General features: G+C 44.1%; 1 protein-coding gene and 1 pseudogene across 2 annotated transcripts in view; one reads left to right on the top strand and one right to left on the bottom strand.

Annotated features, from left to right (window-relative positions):
* LOC124602927 overlaps positions 1-25,809 on the top strand; it is a 274,195-nt gene that overhangs the window by 147,392 nt on the left and 100,994 nt on the right. The gene's annotated exons all lie outside the window — the stretch shown is intronic.
* On the bottom strand, positions 16,820-16,937 carry LOC124552603 (annotated as a pseudogene).

Below are 25,809 nucleotides of genomic sequence, written 5' to 3'. Positions count from 1 at the left end.
TTCACGCTGAAAATGAAGGCTATCCACGACAAACGTTTCCGAATGTGGCACAAACAATTTATGGGATAACTTTTGGTATTCACGCTACATACTCAAGCCTAATACAAGATCCTACACGAGAAGGACATTTAATGCACCTGTCTCTGCAAGGAATATCTGAGCATTTTTGACAATGTTAGGGTGTAGTATCCAGTTCTGTTCTTGGTCTGAAGTACTCTGATACAAAAGTACAACACTGAGTAAAATTTAAGCATATTCTAGGATTTAATGCATATTTCCTAATCAGGATGTTTGTAAGATTACAGAACAGTAAAAAATCTTAATCACATTACGTTTGGCATACGGCAGTGTCCAAAAAACTATAATTATAAAATCTGTGAAAACAAAGATACACAATGCAAAAAAATGGCAAATGTAAAATTCTTCTAGAAACGAGAAACCGGTAACTAGGCATAAGCGCACGGTTTGGACGTCACCACAATAGAGGCAGAAGAAAACAGAATAAATGCACCAGCTCATACAGTTTATCCTCTCTGATTTTCTCCCTGCCACGCCATAAACAACAGGAATTTCTTGTTAGGACTACCAGTACGTGTTTCGATTCTTTCCGGAAAACTCTTCGCGTTGGTATCTACACTACTGTACGGGCCTCCTGGCAGCCTCTTCGGTATTGCCTGCAGTGGCTCCGCGTGTACCACGATGACCTCGATTGTGTTATATTCACAATTCATGAAATAAAATGTTTATGGAAATTCTTCACTTCACTCACTGTAATCAAATTGGTCTTTTTCTATGATCTTTCGGTGATTGCACGGACTATTACTTCCCCTCCAATCAAATATACTGCGAGAATAGTTCTGCGAATGGAAGATGGATTCAACTGTGAAAAGTTCATTTCTTCGTCGAGTCGTGGTTCACTCGCGATGTTGCTGGTTCCTGAACAAACGTGCTCGACTATGCCTTACCCTTAGCAGGAGATTCACTACTGGACGGCTAGCTTGAAGATCAACTGCTCTGAGCGTCCGATAGGTATATATAGGTCCTGTTGTTGATTAACTAGTCATAGTCGACCTATTACTATACTATAAATATCATTTTCTGTGTCTTGGAATCATTGTCAGGGATTTTAAATGACACGTTGTGGCACATTCAACGTTGTATGTTTATGTTAACCGGGGACCTAGAAACGACGGAGAGGCTCCGTCCCCGCCGCAACCGCAGTGGTCCACAACCCCACGACGACTACCGCAGTCCACTTCACCCATCCGCCGCCCCACACCGAACACAGGGTTAATATGCGGTTCGGCCCTCGGTGGACTCCCCCCCCCCCCCCCCCCCTCAGGGAACGTCTCACATCAGACGAGTGTAACCCTTGTGTTTGCGTGGTAGAGAAATGGTGGTGTACGCGTACGTGGAGAACTTGTTTGCGCAGCAATCGCCGACATAATGTAGCTGAGGTGGAATAAGGGGAATCAGCCCGCATTCCAGAGGCAGATGGAAAACCGCCTAAAAACTATCCACAGACTGGCCGGATCACCGGACCTCGACACAAGTCAGCCGGGCGGATTCGTGCAGGGGACCAGGCGCTCTTTCCCGCTCCGCAACATTTAACGTTACTGAGAACTGGTACGAATCTGACAAAGAAACTAGACGATTCAACATGGCAAACAGGGAGGCATAACGGTCTATTGCATTGCAATTCGTTTTCTTCGAATCAAGTGTCTGCTCGCAACAAAGAGTATTCGTCTCCAAAACAGACAACACAGTTCTGGTCTGTGAACAAATCCTCACAGTTCTCACTTTTTGTCTTTCCCGTGTTCCTCTTTCCTCAACTTTTCCAAACCTTTAAACACTAGAATAGCAGGAACAGTGAAAAATCAACAAACTGAGCTTGTTAACTGTAACCGAACATAGATTTCAAAGAAATGGACACAGACTTTGACTTTTTTCGATGCTGAAGAGTAATGTGATAAGGCGCTTCTCTAGAGACAGTAGCTTGTATGGTGACACAATACAGTCCTCTGTTTTGAGTATCTACACATCCGTTAAGCGAAAAATACATCTCCTCCAGTTACGAAACGGTCTACTTTCCCGTCGTAATACCCAGCAATACTTTTAAAATAATAACGGAAGCAGCTCAGGATTAGCTACAGCACAAACTGTCAATGCAAAAATGTTACCATTCCGGCACTTCACGTTCTTTCTTTAGTTAAGTCCCATGTCTCTTTGTCTATCTCCATGAAAACCGTATAGAAATATTTACAATACATTTATAATTATTTTTTCATGTTTTCTTTTTTTTTCAATGTTCCGCTACTTTCAGTTCTTAACTATGGAGTCCTTTCTGGGAAATAAATGGACAAAATATCAACACAGTTTTCATACTATAAAAAGGGTGATAATAATAATAGCAAAAAGCAGTATTCGAGCGCACTGTAAATATATGTTCAAAACATAGAGGTTTTTAATTATACTATGTGAGTACGTGTACCAATCAGTTGTACACGTCAAAAACAACGTTGGTAATTACTGCACAGGCAGCTCTGTTCATATCCTTGGAGCAGTAGCTAAATGAATTTACATGTACCAAGAAATAATAAACACAAAATTTCAAACAGTATTTTCTGCAAGGAGTGAAACTATAACAAATTGTAAGAATGCAAAGTCTCGCGGCGGTAATATTGAATAAATTGCCCAAGGAGGTTAAAGAGATTACGAAAACAAACGTATTTAAACAGGCAGTTAAAAAGTACCTGTTAAGTAATACAATTCCATACATTGAATGATTACTTAGATAACGCAGAGTACGGATTTGGTAAGAAGTATAACACATATAAATAATAATGACGTTAATAAAAGATGCATCGTTTCACATAACATTTTCACATTACATTTTTTCTTCTTTTTTCTTCTTTCCTGGAAAACTTACTGCAAAGATATGCAATGCATAATTTGTAAGCAGACAAGCTACACCTCTACTGCGTCCATGGGGAACGTGAACACGTTCCTGGTGTCTTACCATTACTCAGCCGTAATTCGTCTGACACAGTGTTGCAGAAGTGACGCAATGTGCTTACTGGCGTAACACATATAAATCGTGAAAACAATATGAGCCATTTCGGGGTCACGCTGCGGAAACTGACGCCTCGAGCGGCTTATATTGTTTGCCCGGGTCAGCGCTATGTGTGTCAGCTGACGTCACTTCGAAACTTTCGCCACAATTAACATCCTGCCAGTTTTGGAAGGCTACATAAACTGCGGGAACATCTCTCATAATTAGGTATAAACTACATTAAAAGCCGAAGGGCTTTTACAGGTCACACACGCAATAGGTAACGAAAAGAAAGGAAAATGTGACGCACGTACAATACAGACGATATTCGCACGCAGAGTGGAACTGTGAGTCCACAGTTTACTATCAAAACACACTTGCGAGCCGCCTGGTTGATTCCAACAGCATTCGTTATAGTGAACGCACTTCGTGGGAGCAGCACCCATATAGGGGTCTGTTTAACCGTACTGCAACGTACTCGTATTCTGGTCCTTTCACTTCCCGTTGTTTACGTAACGACATGGTCCATCCTGAGTTTTTCAGATCAGGCGGCGGATCCCTACTGAGGGAGCTGTTAGTCGTTAGCGGCCACACGACTTTGATGTACGCTCTGAGAGACCACCTATCAAATGGAGCTAACCACCGCCTCAACCTCCTGGATGCTCATGAACGCTATCGTGGGAGATGTTGCTCCATCCTAGACTCAGAACGTGAACGAATCATTACAGCGTTCGCTGGAAATTCCAAAAAAGAACTGCACCAATGTCAGACTCTTCGTGCGCGGTGCTATGTACTGGTTTTACAGTTCATTGACAACTGATTAGGAAACTATAATGAGCAAGGACGTTAGAGGCTCATTATTCGAAGACAGTTCTGTCGCTGTCTTCAAAGTCACTTGATTCCGGATTATGTCTATCAAACTTGGACTGATGAACACTCCATTAGTTACAGAAACGTACAGGAAAGGCCCTACGACATGTGAAATGAAGAAATGTTATTCATAATTGCCTGCACGCATGGGAATCTACAGAAATTTAGGACGGGAGAAGACTGAAAATTGTCAGTTTTGATAAAGTTAGTTGGTTATTTTCGTGACGTGCCACACACATTACAAGAATTAAATTGTACAGCTGACACAATATATAATATATCCCTGAGAACTAGCGGTCATCTACTCAGTTCTGGAAGTGTATGGGAATTCTAATGAAAACTCTGTACTCCAGATTCCATCGGGAGGAGGGGCAGAAGGTCGGGAAGGGGGGTGGGGTGCGCGACTGCCTCCCCATTAGGACGCCTATGCTTTCACGTCAAGGGAATGTAAAACAATTAAAGCACAATTTCACATAGCATTTTTCCAGAGAGTGATATTTGAAAAATACTGTTTTTGCTATAGATAGCATTTATAGATAATTCACTAGAACACAGAAATGAATTATTTGGAATACGCTAACTACAACAGCTGAATTGCAAATGACACTTGGTGACATTAAGAAACTCCTCTGTATCTACGAGACTCTTCAGTTAGTGACGACAGAAATTTCGATCTTAGCAGCACATCACCGTCTGTTGATTTCGCTTCACCTTCAGTCGTCTATTACTTGTCTCAATATTCTGCTGCAGAACACATTATTTTCCAGCAAGCAATCCATAAGGATTCCTAAAAATGGGAAGGGACGAATATTTGAAATAACTTATCAACCTGATGTAAAATAGCCGTACACCACAGACCACGGGCTTCTTCTGTTCTGCTGTAATACGAACAGGAACATTTGCCACTTCATGTGTGAACTGATGGTAGCAAAAGCTTGTTTAGCAGTGTCACAAGAAAGTTTTAATTTCACTAATGAGGAAGCAGCCTTGTTCCAATACGCTCCTGTCAGAGCTTAGTAGCTTTTATTCGTAAGGTTCAATTATATGATCTTAAGTATACCGTACTTAAATTTCCTGCAACTACTCACTATGCTTTCCAGAGCTTTATATGACTTTCCTCGCATTTTAAATCCCTTCTTTCGGTGTACATGGTTTCTACTTGCATGTCACACTTTGTTCGTTACTTCAAAGATAATTGTACGGTATATAATCAGTCTTTATACTTTCGCAGACTTAAAGTATAGTTTCTGCATTTAAATGCACTATTACTTCTTGATGTAGACGCCCGTTACAATATTTATTATTTATCCATTCTACTCTGTCAAGGCGGTCAAAGCTTCTCATTGTCTCACCGTGAACCCAAGCGTGAAACAAAACTATTACGTAGTTTTCCTTGCCCTGATATTTTCTGTTCTTTCTCTCTCTCTCCAACTTCGAAACATAAAAAATATATAACAATTTCCTGTTGTTGTGGTCGATCAATCCACGATTCACAGAAATCATCTCCATGATTACCCCTCGAGATGGCCCATTACACTGGGGTGACAGAAGTCAAGGGATAGCGACATGCACATAGACAAATAGCAGCAGTGTCGCGTGCACAAGGTATAAAACAGTAGTGCATAGGCAGAGTTGAAATTTGTACTCAGGTGATTCATGTGAAAAGATTTCCGACGTGATTACGGCCGCACGACAGGAATTAACCGACTTTGAACGCGGAATGAAAGTTGGAGCTAGATACGTGGGACATACAATTATAGAAATCGTCAGGAGATTCAAATTCCGAAATCCATAGTGTCGAGAGTGTGCCGAGATTACCACATTTCCAGTATTACCTCTCACCACGGAAAAAGTAGCGACCGATGGCTTCCACTGAACGATCGAGAGCAGCGGCGGATGCGCAGAAATGTCAGTGCTAACAGACAAGCAACACTGCGTGAAATAACCACAGAAACAAATGTGAGATATACGACGAACGTATCCGTTAGGACAGTGCGACGAGATTTAACGTTAATGGGCTATGGCAGCAGACAACCGACGCGAGTGCCTTTGCTAACAGCACGACATCGCCTGCAGCACCTCTCCTGGGTTCGTGACCATATCGGTTGGACCCTAGATGACTGGAAAACCAATCAGTCCTGATTTCAGTGGGTACAAGCTGATGGTAGGGTTCGAGTGTGGCGGAGACCCCACGAAACAGTGGACCCAAGTTGTTAAAAAGACACTGTGCAAGCTTTTGTTGAATCCTTAATGGCGTGGGCTGTGTTTACATTGAATGAAATAGGTCTTCTGTTCCAACTGAACCGATCATTGACCGTAAATGGTTATGGTCGGCTACTTAAGAGACCATTTGTAGACATTCATGGACTTCATGTTCCCAAACAGCGATGGAATTGTTATGGTTGACAGTGCTCCACGCCACTTGACCACAACTGTTCGTGACTGGTCTGAAGAACATTCTGGACAATTTGTGCGAATGATTTGGCCACCCAGACCGCTCGACATGAATCCCGTCGAACATTTATGGGACGTAATCGAGAGGTCAGTTTGCGTACATAATCCTGCGCCGGCACGCAGTGGTTAGCACATTGGACTCGCATTCGGGAGGACGACCGTTCAATCCCGCGTCCGGCCATCCTGATTTAGGTTTTCCGTGATTTCCCTAAATCGCTCCAGACAAATGCCGGGATGGTTCCTTTGAAAAGACACGGTCGACTTTCTTCCCCCTCCTCCCTAATCCGATAAAAATGGTTCAAATGGCTCTGAGCACTATGGAACTTAACATCTGAGGTCATCAGTCCCCCTGAACTTAGAACTACTTAAACCTAACTAACCTAAGGACATCACACACATCCATGCCCGAGGCAGGACTCAAACCTGCGACCGTAGCAGTCGCGCGGTTCCAGACTGAAGCGCTTAGAACCGCTCGGCCACAGTGGCCGGCTAATCCGATAAGACTGATGATCTCGCTGTTTGGTCTCTTCCCTCAAAACAATCCAATCCAATCCTGCACCGGCAACACTTGCGAAATTATGGACAATTATAGAGGCAGCATGGCTAAATATCTTTTCAGGGGAATTCCAACGACTTGTTGAGTCCGTAGCATGTCGAGTTGCTGCACGACGCCGGGCAAAAGAAGGTCCGACACGATGTTAAGGGATACTCCATGACTTTTGCCACCTCAGTGTAGTTGGAAGCCAAACATCACGACATTTGATGATGACTGTAGCGAAATACTCAAGTAGGTTCCTTCTTCTTTCTGTTGTCTCAGGACGAGGAATGTGGCATAATGATTGATACATGAGTTTCGTGTTCATGAGGGCAAGACTGAAATGGCTTCCAACTATATTGATTTAAACTTTGGGTGGTTTCCCCAAAACACTCCAGGAGAATGCAAGGATGGGTAAACACGATTATGGTGTACGTTATGTTTGTCATGTAACTGTACCCTTGCCAGTTACGTTCAGATTTGTAATCATTCTGTAACCTGTGTAAGCAGTTGGGACACCTGGCGGCAGTCGAACTGTATGATGCTGTTTTTTGTGTCGCTTGCATATGACTTTAATGGTCCTACGATTTAATGTCGTCGTTCCATTTTCGATTCAATGTAAGTTACATATGCTGTGATATGACGTCGCCTTGCTAGCATGTCGCTCTTTATTTCATGACTCTATACTTATATTCACGTATGTTTTGTTAAATTTCTGAGCGTCTACTAGCGTTTTAAATCTGTACAATCACATCAGTGTATTATTTTTGCGTTCGATATTTGTAAATTTCCGCGACTTATTACTGGTGTACTTGTTTTTCTTTTCCACTGTACAGCTGACCGTAACATGGTCGTTATTGGCCGAAATTGACCATCTAAAGATATCTATTTGCGTCTGTTGTCTTGAAATGAAAACATTTCTACAATTCTTGTACCGCTGTGTTCTTTACCGCGACGATGTCGAACTTCAATAAATGAGAGAAAGCGAGAGGAGATTCTTTCCCAAATTAGGCGGCTGTCACCTCATGGATTTCACTATCAACAATACCACATAAATTCAGTCACTGCCGTGCAGCAACATCTACTACGGAGGCAGGCAATAATTACTACCGCAGGCAATAATCACTAGCGGTAATTTAGTGACCATTATCTTGTTGAAGTATGGTCGCTGCCACGAAAGATTTATGAACCAATACGACCACGACTTCTCGAGCCACCGTAAGTCAGGGCGTGCGCTGGAACTCCCACCAGCGACCTTCATTACTTCGCCTACACTGAATTATTCCATATTCAGGCGCGTCTCCTTTAAGGGCAGCGCGGGCATAGCAGATACGCCTTGGAACGTCGTCCGACCTTTCCAAATTACACTGCACTGTCGAAATGAACACGTGCGTTCTCCAGGCCAGGGGACACTGAGGCACTGTCTGGCGGGCCGGCGACCGCGGCAGGTGAATTACCCAGGAGTTACCCAACGACAGCGCATCGGCGGTGCCTGCGATCGATGGCGATAAGGGCAGCGGCGACCTTTCCTTCTTCGTGACGGCGGGAGGCTTTCGCCATTCGGCCTGGAAGCGCCTCCCTCGTTAACTGCTCCTTTGGGTCCGTGCTTCGTCCAGCACTGATGGACGTGCACCTGGAATCGGGACGCACGCAATGGGATGCCAATCTCAGGGTGGAGTGCTGTCTTTTCGGAGTCACGCGCTCCGCGTAGGTACGGCGTAGCTTCCCACGACAGGCAGTAGACCCCTCCATTCGCACCATCAACAGAACAAGCTCTGCTAACGGTATACTACGCCTTCCACATCGCTGGCAACGGGTTCTACACAACGCTGGTGACTACTTTGAAGAACAGTAACAGGTGCAAACATGTAACTCTTTTATATCGGTCGTGAATAAATAGTTGCCACTATTTAAGTTCCAACGCTCGTGCATCGGCAAGAGCTCGAGAGTGGTATTAAACTTCAGGGTGAAAGAATATTAGTAAGATTTTCTGATGACATTTCTATCCTCAGTGAAAGTGTAGAAGAATTACAAAATGTTTCGAATGGGATGAATAGTCCAATGAGTAGGGAAAAGTAGAAATGAGATTAGCGATAAACTTAACATCAAAATTCCTGCTTATGGCGTGGAAGCAAATATAACATATGACGGACGAACCCAAGATGACATAAAAAGCAGATTAGCACATACATAGGCATTTGCAGCTAAAAGAAGTCTTATTATTATCAAATATAGGCCTTAATTTAAGCCGCGCGGTGTAGCTGCACGGTCTAGGGCGCCTTGTTACGGTCCGTGCGGCTCCCCCTATCGGAGATTCGAGTCCTCCCTCGAGCATGGGTGTGTATGTTGTCCATGTGAATGTTGTCCAAAGCGTAAGTTAGTTTAACTTAGATTACCTAGTGTGTAGGCTTAGGGACTGGTGACCTCAGCAGTTTGGTCCCATAAGATCTTACTACAAATTTCCAAACTTCCTTAATTTAAGGCATTTCTGAGACTGTACGTTTGGAGCAGAGAATTTTATGCATGTGGCTCACGGATTGTGGAAAAACCGGAAGATAGAAGAGCAGCTCTCGCCCACTTGGTCACAGATCATCGTCCAGGGCTGACAGACAGGGAACGCCGTTTAGTGAACTCTTACAAGTGAACAGACAGTTGTAAATTCCATTTGCTATGTACTGTGTAGTTTACCTACGTTTATTTGCACTTAGCCATTGAGGGTCCCTTTTGTGTTACATTACATGCAGTGTTGAAGACTTCATTATTCGACATGTCACACAGATAAGTAAACCTTTTTAACTCATTTGCGTGACTTCATTACTAATTTGTTGAAGTGTTGTAGATCCTTCGTTCTCCTATCCTGTTACCTGACACTGGGGCACAGCTGTTTAATAGTGACAGGGAGAATTGTCTTAGCGGTATACTTCACGAGACGCCGTTTCACGCACTCACAAACTCGGACTCCCGTAACGACCCTGGCAAGTCGGCCTCTACAGCATTGGCGACGAGACAAAATACAGACAATAGGCGTGAGTACTCGTAACAACTTAGGCCCACTACCGTTCCTCATATGTGTAAACGTTCGTCCGCCTAATATACAACAAGCAGAATTGCAGGTGACACTAGTATTATACTCAGTCCAAGCAAGAGAAATGGTAAACAAAGTTCTTAAACGTATCATTGACTGTTTTCTACGAATGGTCTCAACCTCAATTTCAAAAAGAGGCAACATATTCAGTTCTGCACATCTAGGAGCACTACATCAAAGATAAATGTGACACACTGTGAGGAAATAATAAATAGGGTGGAAACTTCAACATTATTAGGGTTCCATACTGATGAGAATTTAAATTCGAAAAAACACATTTTGGAACTCATAAAACCACGTAGTTCAGCCACATTTGCACTTAGAATCATTGCAAATCTTGGGTAGAGACAAATCAGAAAGTTTTCATATATTGCGTACTTTCATTCAATATTGAATAATGTTCTGGGTAACACACCTTTAAGAAAGAAAGTCTTTATTGCGCAAAAACGTCCTGTAAGAGTAATATGTGGTGCTCACGCACGCACGATCATCCTGCAGACAGGAGTTGGGCATTCTAACTACTGTTTCACAGTGTATTTATTCACTCATGAAGTTTGTTGTAAATAATCCACTACAGTTCAAAAGGAACAGTCATAAACATAATTACAATACCAGAAGGAAATACGAGATTCATTACTTCACATTAAGGTTGCCTTTATCACAAAAAGAGGTGCACAACGCTGCAACAGAATTTTTTTATCACTTACCCAGTGCTATAAAATGTGTGACAGACAGCAAAGAAAAATTTGAAAACAAACTGAGAAAGTTTCTCCTTGATAACTCCTTCTATTCTGTAGAAGAACTTTTATTATTGTATTGTACATAAGGTTCCGGGTAGAAATTACTAACTCGCATCTACACTCCTGGAAATGGAAAAAAGAACACATTGACACCGGTGTGTCAGACCCACCATACTTGCTCCGGACACTGCGAGAGGGCTGTACAAGCAATGATCACACGCACGGCACAGCGGACACACCAGGAACCGCGGTGTTGGCCGTCGAATGGCGCTAGCTGCGCAGCATTTGTGCACCGCCGCCGTCAGTGTCAGCCAGTTTGCCGTGGCATACGGAGCTCCATCGCAGTCTTTAACACTGGTAGCATGCCGCGACAGCGTGGACGTGAACCGTATGTGCAGTTGACGGACTTTGAGCGAGGGCGTATAGTGGGCATGCGGGAGGCCGGGTGGACGTACCGCCGAAATGCTCAACACGTGGGGCGTGAGGTCTCCACAGTACATCGATGTTGTCGCCAGTGGTCGGCGGAAGGTGCACGTGCCCGTCGACCTGGGACCGGACCGCAGCGACGCACGGATGCACGCCAAGACCGTAGGATCCTACGCAGTGCCGTAGAGGGACCGCACCGCCACTTCCCAGCAAATTAGGGACACTGTTGCTCCTTGGGTATCGGCGAAGACCATTCTCAATCGTCTCCATGAAGCTGGGCTACGGTCCCGCACACCGTTAGGCCGTCTTCCGCTCACGCCCCAACATCGTGCAGCCCGCCTCCAGTGGTGTCGCGACAGGCGTGAATGGAGGGACGAATGGAGACGTGTCGTCTTCAGCGATGAGAGTCGCTTCTGCCTTGGTGCCAATGATGGTCGTATGCGTGTTTGGCGCCGTGCAGGTGAGCGCCACAATCAGGACTGCATACGACCGAGGCACACAGGACCAACACCCGGCATCACGGTGTGGGGAGCGATCTCCTACACTGGCCGTACACCACTGGTGATCGTCGAGGGGACACTGAATAGTGCACGGTACATCCAAACCGTCATCGAACCCATCGTTCTACCATTCCTAGACCGGCAAGGGAACTTGCTGTTCCAACAGGACAATGCACGTCCGCATGTATCCCGTGCCACCCAACGTGCTCTAGAAGGTGTAAGTCAACTACCCTGGCCAGCAAGATCTCCGGATCTGTCCCCCATTGAGCATGTTTGGGACTGGATGAAGCATCGTCTCACGCTGTCTGCACGTCCAGCACGAACGCTGGTCCAACTGAGGCGCCAGGTGGAAATGGCATGGCAAGCCGTTCCACAGGACTACATCCAGCATCTCTACGATCGTCTCCATGGGAGAATAGCAGCCTGCATTGCTGCGAAAGGTGGATATACACTGTACTAGTGCCGACATTGTGCATGCTCTGTTGCCTGTGTCTATGTGCCTGTGGTTCTGTCAGTGTGATCATGTGATGTATCTGACCCCAGGAATGTGTCAATAAAGTTTCCCCTTCCTGGGACAATGAATTCACGGTGTTCTTATTTCAATTTCCAGGAGTGTATATATATTTATTCCTTTTTGTCTTTAAAAAAAAAACTTAGAAATATTCAGAAATTAATTTGGCGTGTGAATGTAAAATCACTTATTTCACATCATTACGACCTATCGTACAAAATGATCCATGGAACATATAACTAACTAACAGAGGATATGAGAGAGGTAGAGAAAGAGGAAAGTCATAAAACAAAAGTAATGAAAATAAGGGGGGGGGGGGGTAACTGATTGAACAATGAAAAGAGAAAGAAGCCTAATTGGGAGAAGGTCGGAGCATTTGTTTTACTGTATGACAGAGGGGAACTGACCGCATAGCTTAATGATTTTAGGGAAAAGTTATGAGGCTGAAAAAAGAAAGTCCTTCAACTTTTACTTAAATGGATTGACTGCAGAGTGCATGGTATTCATTCCAGAGGCGGACAGCCACAACAGTGAAGCAATTTGTGAAAGTTTTTTTTTTTTTTTTTTTGGTACACAATTTAACAGTTGACAAAGCAATTCCACAGTCAAGTAGCTGTATATGTTGCGACATATTGGCCCCTGTAGCATTTGGGAATGGCCGAAGTTGGCCAGTCTTGCTAAACTAAAAAAGTAAATACGAGTAAGCAACAACCTAGGCGGAACAATGACACTGTCCTTCAACAAATATATGGCTGTGGTACTGTACATGGAGAAAATAATGGAGATAATTTGATACCATATATTTTACGTGCTAGATCCAAAATTCGAATACAGAAGAATGTAATTATCTAACTACAGGAAATAAAGGTGTAGAACCATGTCATTTGTTCTCAGAAACTAAATCACTGAAATTTTCCAAAAACAAAAATGCTTATAGATTAAGCTGCATGTACTACAGAACTGTGTGTGGTGTATCGCAGGGTATCTCAAATCCTTAGGAGTGATGCCACGAAAGAGAAGGCGGGTTTAAGCTTTCGCCGTTCGGCTGTACAGTGTGGCTCCGGGTCATGAACGCTGATCCTGTCGGGGCGTGACGAGGTTTTGTCAGTCACGCTCGATGTTCTATTGAATGGATCTCCATTGTTTCCCGTCGCGCTCAATAAAGACGACGCTGTAAAAACTATACCTCGAGTTCCCTAAAGATCAAGTTCCGTTCACAGATACGATTTCTGGAACAGACCTTCATCCTTGAAAGCGAATAATGTCACCTGGAGTCTCACGGCAGAGTTTAAACAAAAACAATAAATTATATAAACTGTGCCTTTGTTGCAATTTGTGTCCGGTTAGGTGATGAACGCTGATATGTTTAAGCGTTTCGGGTACTGAGCTGACGGCGATTTCAACACAACACGCAGTATCACGCTACATCGCGTTGTTGTACACAGGAAGGACCTCTCCTCGACGACAGTAGCAACATGTGTTACATAAACAAATAATCCTTGTACCAATGGACCCTCAGCTTATTACTATGCGTGTTTCTGGTGTGGCAAGAGGGTCATGGTCATCAGCTTAATCTGCAGCAGTGTCGCTGCTATTAATCGGGTATGTAAACTTTTCCGAATGTTGTAATTGTTATAACGGGTGAAAGTGGACTCTACAGACGAACTTGAAGGGTTTCTCGCGGATGTCGTCAAATGTTTTGCTGGAACGAACCTACGATCCTCCTTATCTTTTTGTCGAATGGTTTGATGGTTTATGATTTTGTTCATAGCTGCAGTTCAGCAGCTGCAGAATATTTCAACATTGATAAAAAAATCAGTCATTAGCTGCACAAGAAAATCTTTATCTGGTTCACTTTAACTGTTTCGACAGTGTAAACCGTCATCTTCAGAAGCGAAGTATGTTCAAACCATTGGTAAGCAAACATCAAAACAACAATCGGACGTTAGTGTCGTTTGCTATAGAATCAGTAAAACAGATTGACATCGCTAAATATATATGGTATGTATGATGAGTAGCAAACAATTAATCAATGTAACACGTCAGGTTAACGTAAACAGACGTGCTATTCTACATTTCATTGTATATTGTGTTTCCTAAGACTTGACAATCTTATCTGTAAGCGCTACATATATGGATATGGCAATGTGCGTAAGATGCTCGTTGACCGTAAATGTTTTATTTCTGACAAACCTTTGCATAATGTGCTACATTTTACCAACTAATAATACAACTTGGCATGAGGTTCTAACTCACATTGAACACGTTTTGAAACAAACATTTTTGTGAACCAGAAGGTGACAGCAAAGCCCGTTAGAACCGATTGTAGAAAATAAACGAGTATTTATGCGATCTTGGTTATAGAAAGTTTTTTACCGACAACCTCTGAAGAAGCGCACCTATCCCATGGAACATTAGGGTGCATCGTACATTCCATGATCATCGCTGAACTATTGGCGTATCGTATTTCGCTGCAGGTGAGCGTGATATCCCCAGCAGTCACGTACCAGCCATTCGAATGATAAAACTATTACTGATTCTCGATAGATAACTCGGAGCTTGATTTTTCAGAACAGTTAACCACAGTCCCCTGAAAGAAACTCTGCTAGAAGGCATGTCGCAGGACACAAAGGTTTACGGGAGGAGGAGGAGGGGGGGGGGGGAGGGGGGAGGAACTTGGCCACTGGACGACATAAATAGATGAAAAGTCGTCCAGGGTGATGAATCACAGAACTGGTTAGTACATGTCGTTTCGTCTACTGGAAGGTACCATTCTACATTCTGCCGATAGGACTACTTGGATTCCCCACACGTCTCTAAAACTTGAGTTCCACGATATTAATTACATACTTTCCGCTGTTAATGCAATTACTTATAGTTTCAATTTTGTAGGTGGTAGAATGAACACCAGAAGTTCCCAATTGCAACGAAAGGATCGTTAGGGCATCACCTATTACCTCTAAGAAATAACCCCTATATATGTCCGTAGTGAACGAAAATTTTTCTGACCGCTGACGATAAATCTCGCAAACAAAATATGTAAGTGAACAGATATATTTCGTTTGCCCAGATTCCGGAAGGCGTTCAAAATTGTATCACATCGTAGACTATTAACGGAGGTACCATCACACGGGGTACCTTCGCAGACGTGTGACTAGCTCGAGGAATATTTGGCTAACAGAAACCCGTGCACTATATTGGACGAGAGTAACGTCAAGCGCGGCCGAAAGAAACAATTTTTCACAATTTTTCAAACCTGCGTCCGGCCACCCGTCATTTCCCTAAATCGCTTCGGACTAATGCCGGAATGGTTCCCTAATCCGATGGAACTGATGACCTCGCTGTTTGGTCTCACCCCCAAATCAGTCAACCAACCAACTCGTCCGCATTGGGCCTTGTATACATCATGTTTTAACTCGATGGTACATGCTGATTTTTTACTCAGATCTTGTATACATCATGTTTTAACTCGATGGTACATGCTGATTTTTTACTGAGATCCGGCTCTTGCATGAGTGTCCACTGCGATGCGCACGTTGCCTTAATCTCATTATACGGGCAGACACAATATGTCTTTTTTTTTTAAATAACCGATGAAGATAACTAAATAATCAGATGAAAGTAGTCGTCAGTTGCTGTTACATACTTGCAATTTTGACGTTAAAACATTTTATTACAATTTTTTAAACTTTTTGTACAAAAAATTTGTTGGGCTTTCTCGGTTTCTTGTTGGCTTATTGCCTGTTGGCTTACGTCTCGGAATCATTGCAAATTGAAAATGCCTGTACCTCGTACTGCCGAAATATCGGACAAACGTCAGTAAACGAAAGCCAACATGTAACACGTCAATATGTAGAATGCCTGATAAGATATAAGCGAGAGCCTGATGGCGCTGGTCTACCACAATAAAAAACCAATACATTTTAAATAACAAATATTTGTAGCTGCAGTTACTACGAACTTCTTCTTTCTCTTCTGTCTTTATTTATTTATCATTTTTGCAGTTGCGGGTTTGTTACTATACAGAATGATCCTTATTAACCTTAACATGTAAAAGACCCCGAAGATACATAGATGGCGCAGAGACAAGTAATTTAATACGAGACACATGGGGCCACAAACGTCGGGAAATATCCCAAAAATGGGTGTCAAATGTTGAACACGTGACATCACCAGATAACGTACAGTACGTCACCGCATGTGCAAAAGTGTGGTCTATCGGTCTGTCGCACGTGACCATCCCAACCCAGTGTTCACCTCGTTGTGGCTCTGGTCCTGCGTCCTCGACTTTAGCGTGTGAGGCTCAGAGATCGAATCGTACGTCTGGCAGGCAGTATTTCTTTGCACTACATTAGCCAATTACGTGTCTACATTGAGGTAGGATTTGTTATTTTATTTGTCGGACCAATGATCTCCGTGGCTTAGATGAAAACTAATAGCAGCAGCTTTCCGTCTTCAGGCCACAAGTGGCCCATCGGGACCATCCGACCGCCGTCTCATACTCGATTGTGGAAGCGGATAGGAGGGGCGTGCGGTCAGCACGCCGCACTCCCGGTCGTTATGATGGTTTTCTTTGACCGGAGCCGCTACTATTCGGTCGAGTAGCTCCTCAGTTGGCGTCACGAGTCTGAGTGCACCCCGAAAAATGGCAACAGTGCATGGCGGCCCGGATGGTCACCCATCCAAATGCCGTCCGCGCCCGACAGCGCTTAACTTCGGTGATCTGATGAGAACCGGTGTATCCACTGCGGCAAGGCCGTTGCAGTTGCGAAATACAGTATCCAAAAATCTACCGTATTGCGTCACAAATAACTAAATACAAGCTTCTGAGTTGCATCGCTACCAGTAACTTATATAATTTTTCTTTACAAAATAAAGTGAGCAAACAAAAAAATGAAGGGACAAAATGAAAGAAATACAAAATAAGAGCAGTTTTTGCTTTTTTACAGCGAGGATAACAATTTTGTAACTTCTATGTTTGCAACAGGTAACATTTACAAAATGTGTTCGACAGCAGAGTAGCTTAGCGGAGCGATGCGTAGCACTGCCCCCTACCGGCGAAGATAGAATCGAGAAGCCCAATCGCTCCACGTGTGGCGAGGTACATTATCTGATGCCGTCACATGTCGAACATCGGTCATCCACTTTTCGCGGAATTCCCCACATTTGCGGCCCCATGTTTCTTATTTTAAATTACTTGCCTCAGCGTCATCTACGTTGCTTTGGGGGTTTTTAAACGTTAATAAGAATCGCCCTGTATAATAACTTACTGTATTTGTCCTGAGTGGATATAGCTAACCTTAAGGTAATAATCAATATAATACCAGTAGCTGCATGTATAAATACACTGAAGAGCCAGAGAAACTGGTATACCTGCCTAACATTGTGTAGTGCCCTCGCGAGCATGCAGAATTGTCGCAACACGACGTGGCATGTACTCGACTAATGTCTGAAGTAGTGCTGGAGGGAAATGGCTCTACGAATCCTACAGGGCTGTCCATAGATCCGTAAAAGTACGAAGGGGTGGGATCTATGCTGAACAGGACGTTGCAAGGCATCTCAAATATGCTCAATAATGTTACTGTCTGGGGAGTTCGATGGCCAGCGGAAGTTTTAAAGTCAGAAGAGTGATCCTGGAGCCACCCTGTAGCATTTCTGGGCAGGTGATCAGACAGGATTCTTACGTACGTGTCACCTGTCAGGGTCGTATCTAGACGTATCAGGAGTCCCATACCACTCCATCTGCGCGGTGTTGAGGGGCCCTGGCGAGGCGTGAAGCTTTGTGTCGGGCGTCATCATGTAGGGTCCATGGATTCATGAGGTCGGTTCCATACCCGTAGATGTCCATTCGCTCGATACAATTTGAAACGAGACTCGTCCGACCAGGCAACATATTTCCAGTCATCAACGGTCCAGTGTCGGTGTTGACAGGCCCAGGCGACGCGTAAAGCTTTGTGTCGTGCAGTCATCAAGCGTAGACTGGTGGGCCTTCGGCTCCGAAAGCTCATATCGATGATATTTCGTTGAATGTTTCGCGCGCTGACACTTACTAATGAACCGGCACTGAAATCTGCAGCAATTTGTGGAAGGATTGATGGAAGGATTGCACTTCAGTCACGTTAAACGATTCTTTCAGGGCCGCGCGGTATTAGCCGAGCGGTCTTGGGCGCTGCAGTCATGGACTGTGCGGCTGGTCCCGGCAGAGGTTCGAGTCCTCCCTCGGGAATGGGTTGTGTGTGTTTGTCCTTAGGATAATTTAGGTTAAGTAGTGTGTAAGCTTAGGGACTGATGACCTTAGCAGTTAAGTCCCATAAGATTTCACACACATTTGAACATTTTTTTTTGATTCTTTCAGTCGTCGTTGGTCCCGCTCTTGCAGCGTCTTTTTCCGGCGCAGCGATGTCGAAGATTTGATGTTTTACCGGATCCCTGATATTCACGGTACACTCGTGAAATGGTCGTACGGGAAATCGCCACTTCATCGCTACCACGGAGATGCTGTGTCCCATCGTTCGTGTGCCGACTATAACACTACTTTCAAACTAACTTAAATCTTGATAACATGCTATTGCAGCAGCAGTTACGGATATATCAGCTGCACCACACTTGTTGTCTTATGTAGGCGTTGCCTACCGCAGCGCCGTATTTTGCCTGTTTACGTATCTCTGTATTTGAATACGCATGCCTATAGCAGTTTCCTTGGCACTTCATTGATTATTGCTTACAAGGGAACCTCCCCATCGCACCCCCCTCAGATTTAGTTATAAGTTGGCACAGTAGATAGGCCTTGAAAAACTGAACACAGATCAGTCGAGAAAACAGGAAGAAGTTGTGTGGAACTATGAAAAAAATAAGCAAAATATACAAACTGAGTAGCCCATGCGCAAGATAGGCAACAGCGTGCTCAGCTGCGGAACGAGAGGTCCTTGGTTCAAGTCTTCCCTCGACTGAAAAGTTTACTATCTTTATTTTCGCAAAATTATGATCTGTCCGTTCGTTCATTGACGTCTCTGTTCACTGAAATAAGTTTAGTGTCTGTGTTTTGCAACCGCACCGCAAAACCGTGCGATTACTAGACGAAAGGAAGTGCCTCTCCAATGGGAACCGAAAACATTTGATCGCAAGGTCATAGGTCAACCGATTCCTCCACAGGAAAACACGTCTGATATATTCTATACGACACTGGTGACGGCATGTGCGTCACATGACAGGAATATGTTGTCGATCCACCTAACTTGTACACTTGCCGAATGGGTAAAAAGATTCTTCTACCTTGCCCGATTTAGGTGTTCTTGTGGATGTGATAATCACTCCGAAAAAAGTGATGAAAACATAAGAGTTTGTCACATAAACTGCAACAAATGAATGCAACAGTTTCACAGTCGCACAGTATTCCCTTTGCTCTGTCAAAACATATGTTTTTAACGTTTTCAAATTTTTCCGTGTGTAGACCGTCAAATCCTGCATATGTCCAAGCAAATCTGAATATGTTCTGCAATTTTGGAGAGCGAAGTTGATTATGTGTGAGTGCCTGAACTTTGATACTTGTCTGAAAATAAAAAATTAGACTTTTCACTCGAGGGAATACTTGAACCAAGGACCTCTCGTTCCTGCTCACGCTAACCACGGGACCATGGCGCTCCCACTATCCTTGATGTTGCCTATCTTGCACATGAACTACTCAGTTTGTATATTTTGCTTATTTTTTTCATAGTTCCACACAACTTCTTCCTGTTTTCTCGATTGATCTGTGTTCAGTTTTTCAAGGTCTATCCACTGTGCCAACTTATAACTAAATCTGAGAGGGGTGCGATGTGGAGGTTCTCTTGTTAGTACTGCGCGTTAAAAAAGATTGTTTTACATTAGATCACACACAGATATGGTTTATTGTGTACGGGAATATTCAGCTAGGCGGGATGGGCAATCAGGAGAAGTAGAGAGGCGGGAGGTGTGCCATCAGGGCATCCTCTTACTCGCGAGCTGCGGAAACCGAAGAACTGTGTCTGGCCGGCAAAGGCGAGACTCCCGAAAAAAGCGAGCGTCTCCGCAGTATCAGCTGACCGACTCGTTGGGGATGTGTGTCACGTCCGTGTCAGGGCGGCGCGCGCTAGATCGGGTTACGGCCGCCACCCAGAAACCAACGAGGGGAGAAGCGAAGCGAAGCGCCACTGCCCGCGTTCCGGCGCCGGGACGAGGCGCCGCTCTGGCGTCAGTGAAAGCGACAGTGGTAGCCTGCCCTCTGGAGCTGGCGCCAGTGACCTTGACGGGTGTACGCGTCCAGAGACCAAGGCTGCGAAGCTTTGCCTCTAACATGTATTACTTTACAATGAGGTGACAAAAGGCTTGCGATACCCCCAAATATCGTGTCGCACATTTTGCCTGGTGCAGCAGCTCGATGTGTCATGGACTCAACAAGTCGTCGATAGTCCCTGCAGAAATAAAGATCCTGACCTCTCGGTTATGTCCCATAAATGTTGATGGGATTCATGCCAGGTAATATGCGAGGCCCAAGCAGTGCACGTGACCCTGTGAGATGATGCACATACTCATCCATAAAAAATTTCATAGTTGTTTGGAGACATGAAGTCCACGAATGGCTGCAAATGGTCTCCAAGTAGCCGAACATAACCATTTCCAGCCAATCGGTGATGCAGCTGCACAAGAGACCATGTAAACACAGCGCACAACGCTATGTAGTCACCACCAGTTTGTACAGTATCTTGTTGACGACTAGGGTCCATGGCTTAGTCGGGTCTGCGTCACACTCGAACCTACCGTTACCTCTTACCAAGTGAAATCGCGACTCATCCGACCAGACCGCGGTTTTCAAGCTGTCTAGGGTCCAACCGACATAGTCACGAGCCCAGGAGAGGCGCTGCAGGCGATGTCGTGGTGTTAGCGAAGGTACTCGCGTCGGTCGTCTGTTGACATACCTCATTTACGCCAGTTTCGCCGCTCTGTCCAAATGGATACGTCCATCGTACGTGCCACATTGATTACAGCGGTTATTTCACACATTGCTGCTTGTCTGTTAGCAATGACAACTCTACTCAAATGCCGTTGCTCTCTGTCGTTAAGTGAAGGCCGTCGGTCACTGTGTCGTCGGTGGTGAGAGAGAATGCTTGAAATTTGGTATCTCGACAGACTCTTGACGCTGTGTATCTCGGAATGCTGAATACCCTAACTACGCACATCAAAAAAAGTTTTGCATCACCCCAGTTCCCAGAACTCCTGAAGACAGACGTTGACTGTGGATATTATATCACAGACACAGTCCCTTTGACTGTTCAGAGATATCACTAAACCCGCTCAAAGATTGAAAAGGGCTGTTTATGGACGACGTGACCCACTAACCACTGTGAGGGATCTACGCCGAATCGCCGTTGAAGAGTGGGACAATGCATCAATGCAAGTGGACGTGCTACCGGGTACTAAAGGTACCAGTGTTTACAACAATGTGGACCACCACCTCTGAAGGTCTCGCTGAATGGTGGTGCATCATGCAATGTGTGATTTTCATGAGCAATAAAAAGGGCGGAAATGATGTTTATGTTGATCTTTATTCCAATTTTCCGTACAGGTTCCGGAACTCTCTGAAGGTGATGCAAAACTTTTTTTGATGTGTGTATTTGTGAAATGGAATATCTCATGCGCTTAGATCCAACTACCATTCCGCGTTCAAAATCTGCATGTTGGGCGGACATAATTATGTCGGAAACCTTTTCACGTGAATCACATAAGTACAAATCACGGCTCCGCCAGTACCTTGAGTACGTGATACTATCGCCATCTGTATATGTGCGTGTCGCAGTCACATGACTTTTGTCACCTCATCTGAAATTGAATGATGATTGACTTCGAGAGGGCTGGATTGCTCTCACCAGCAATGTACCAATAATGGAAGCCCGGCTTTGTTGGGTCCCACTGTGCTGCCTCATCCGCTGACCAAAGCTTTGTGCTTGTAAGTTATCGAAGATAAATCTTTTTCTGGCCCTAAAATGTCGCATATTTCCGAAAAAAACGTAATTTTTGTCCTGATTAAAATTAGTAACAAATTTTTGAGATGCTGAGAGACAGTATAGAGGTCCACACGGGCAAGTACTTAATAGTGTGTCGGCTCACATTTGGAACGGAACGCATTACAGCCGCGATTCTGCGTGACAGAGGATGGACAAGTCCTTGGTAGGTTTCCAGAGGTGTGTGGCAGATGATGTCTACGCACAGGACAGGCAGTTCCCGGAAATTACTGACCGGTGGTTTGCGAGTGCGGAGCTGGCGCTCGACTGCATCCCAGATGTGTTCCTTCGGTTTCATATCAGGCGAATTTGGTGGCCAAGACATCAACGTGAGTTCACGATCACGTTTCTCAAACTACTGTAACACGATTGCGACACGGACACCTAACCTGCTAAAATAAGCCATAGCTATAGCGGAAGACATAAAGCATGAAGCAAATTCAAATGGCTCTAAGCACTATGGGACTTAACATCTGGGGTCATCAGTCCCCTAGGCTTAGAACTACTTAAACCTAACTAACCTAGGGTCACCACACACATTCATTCCCGAGGCAGGATTCGAACCTGCGACCGTAGCAGCAGCGCGGTTCCGGACTGAAGCGCCTAGAACCGCTCGGTCACAGCGGCCGGCAAAGCATGAAGCGGTGCAGATAATCCGCAGTAGTGTTCATGTAGTTCACATCTTTTCTGGTTCCTTCGATTACAACCATGGGTCCCATGGAAGCCCTTGTAAATGTCCCCATACCATAATACTGCCCACGCCCATAGCACGCAGTATTTTTTTGATAAGCGGTTCTTTTTGATGATGGCGTATCCTGACACGATCATGGATGTGGTGTACCAAGACACGTGATTCATCCTACCAAGTAACACGTTTCTATTGACACAGCTCCAATCTGTATGATCCCGTGGCCACTGCAATCGTAAATGACGACGTCATTGGGCCAACACGGGAACACGTAGGGGTAATCTGCTGCGGAGCCCCTTATTCAACAATGTGCGCTGAACCGTGTTCTCTGAAACTCATCGCCCGAACGTACAAAATTCGGACGACCACAATAGCTGAAATTCAAAACAATTTTCTGCAGTCGAATTTCCTAGCGTTCTAGTATGCGAAATGTGGGTTATGATAAATCGGTAAGTTTAGTCCAAAAAAAAAGGAGTTTCTGGCATCCTGACGATGAAAAACATTATAATCGGAATATAACTCGGAGTCTGTAGACTGATCTCGCAGCCTTATTGGAAACCACAAGGAGGCGAAATCTTAATCGGAAATTTTTGGAGTAAATTATAACCTCAAAAAATAGTTTGTTCAAATCAGAAGGGTAGAGTACTTTATGCTTAAAGTTATCTTTTTTTGTGTCGTTGCAGATGGTCACTAGCTGTATGCATATTATTATTACTACTTATTATAGGGCGATGATTCTGTTATATGAGGTGGTTTGCAAATTCGGTGTATGTGTTTCCACTTTGAAGAGCTTTAGGTGTTCAGAGTACCTTATTCTAAAATTTGTGTATGTCTTTCACCACACGTACGCTGAATGACACTCACTGAAGGTTAATTGGCATATGTCTGTTTTGCTGAATTTATGTCAAGTTGTGCAGATTGTTCGTAATCTTGGTTTTCAGTGTCACTACGAATGATCTCGAGTTTGTAAAAGAACGTTTTGCTCTTCATCTCATATGCTCGTTATATTAGTTATTCGAATAATTGAGTAAAGAATTTACAGTACTCAGCGCGTTCTTTTCGAGACAGATATAGCTCGTTCACATGCGTCTTTCTAACAGCAAATGGCAATGTGGCACTCGTCACGAATCACAGAGACGTCGTGTCATCCATCCCGCCCAATGAGGTTAAAATGACACTAACTAACCAACCTCCTCGATAGGATAGATTCTAAGCTGTCCTATCATAGTCTTCTTAGTCCCGCCAGAAACTGACGAAGAAGACTTTTTTCTTGAGTCCCCTTTGGCCTAGCATGAACCACATGAGAAACTCGCCGTGATTCCAGTTTTCTTTGGCACCAGTATATCCTCTAGCTTGCTGATTCTTTCTTCTCTTACATCCAAAGCTGTTTCTTCTTGTTTTCCCCCATGTAATGGTTTTCCTTTTATTCCCAGGTGCTGATTTTATCTCCCAGAACGTATGACATTCACATACGTTGATTATATTTTCCTGAGGAATGTAGTGCGGTCCATTCTCGAGGAGCGTTCGAAGAATGTGATCCTTCCTAGGCGAATAGCGTCTTACATTCCGCCAAACGACTTGTATAGTCCTAGATCGCTGCTTTTCCACAGCTTAAGAATTGTTTTTATCTCTTCAGTGTCTTTTCTCGTTTCTAAAGCTAGGGGTTCTGCACTCACATTGGACATTAACTAGTAATGTTACAAATCTATTCTTGGCACTTCCTAAACAGATATTCACGAGATTTGGTGTAGGACCACCTGTGCTACACTAAAAGTAGAAGTCTTCAGTCTCATTTCTTTTGCATTCTCCTGTCCACTGCGCTGACCTCCTTCGTAGACGTCGATTAGTCCAACAGATATGAATTCCTCACACCTGTGCAGTTGTCTGGTGCAGGTTGTACAAGTGTTTTTTACACAATTTCTTTAGTGGGCTGCAGTTTCCCAGATTCTTACTAATGTATTGGAGCCTGACACTTGCTGTATCTACGAATGAAACAATGTTCTTGATCCTCTTCATATGCTCCGGCATTACCATTTCCAGGTGTTTTTATGGCATGTGTTGTGTAATAATAGGCTACTACACTTTTTCACAGTTTCGAACTCTAAAGTTTTATATTACTTGCCAATTCCTGATCAATACTTCTTCACAGGTAATTGTTACTTCTTCACAGGTAATTGTAACATCCACCAAGGCTGGAAAACTGCAATTGGTGTCATCCGCTCAATCACTAACATACCACACGCGTTGAAAAATTGTTACCACACTTCTCTGTGGCATGTCTGCACGTCTGAAGTTACATTTGTTACTGTGGACGGCTGTCCTTCCAGAATAACACTTTTTCCCCACCCCTTATCCTCCTCCTATTGTTCAACCACGAGGGACTGCGCCCATGCGCAGGCGTCCTCCGCCATAAACTCTGTCTGCTAGCTAACGGTGCTGGCGCACTTTCTGCCCTTTGTGTCTAGCCTGATGTCACCCACGGCCTCGTCACAATTTCCGTTGTGGACCTTGCGCGACATTACTCAGCGTGAGTTGAGAAAATTAGAAGGCGTTATGTGCTAATTGCGTTTATTTATGTCTCTATTAGTGATGATACCAACACTGGTACAAGCTATTTGTATGGATATGGAAAGAACAGAAAATACAACAATTTAGTATAAGTTCCTTTGCAAACTCCACTGATCGTTTCAGTTACCGCTGATGAATTCTCTGTCATGTTTTTACCAGTCCTGGATATAATATTGATGTACTTATTATTTCGGGAAAGATGCGAGAAATTCCACCCGGGACGCATCTTGCTGATGTTTTTTAAACAAACACAATAATAAAAGCAGGATTACATTCGAAAAACGAAGACATAAATAATATAATGCAATGAATTGCTTCTAAGATCGAGTTTTCTATACCACGAATTGCTATACCACGTATTGCA

This window comes from Schistocerca americana, chromosome 1, assembly GCF_021461395.2.
Source record: "Schistocerca americana isolate TAMUIC-IGC-003095 chromosome 1, iqSchAmer2.1, whole genome shotgun sequence".
Taxonomy (NCBI): Eukaryota; Metazoa; Arthropoda; class Insecta; order Orthoptera; family Acrididae; genus Schistocerca; species Schistocerca americana.
The sequence above is the reverse complement of the archived record's forward strand: the minus strand, read 5'-3'. Positions and strand labels throughout refer to the sequence as shown.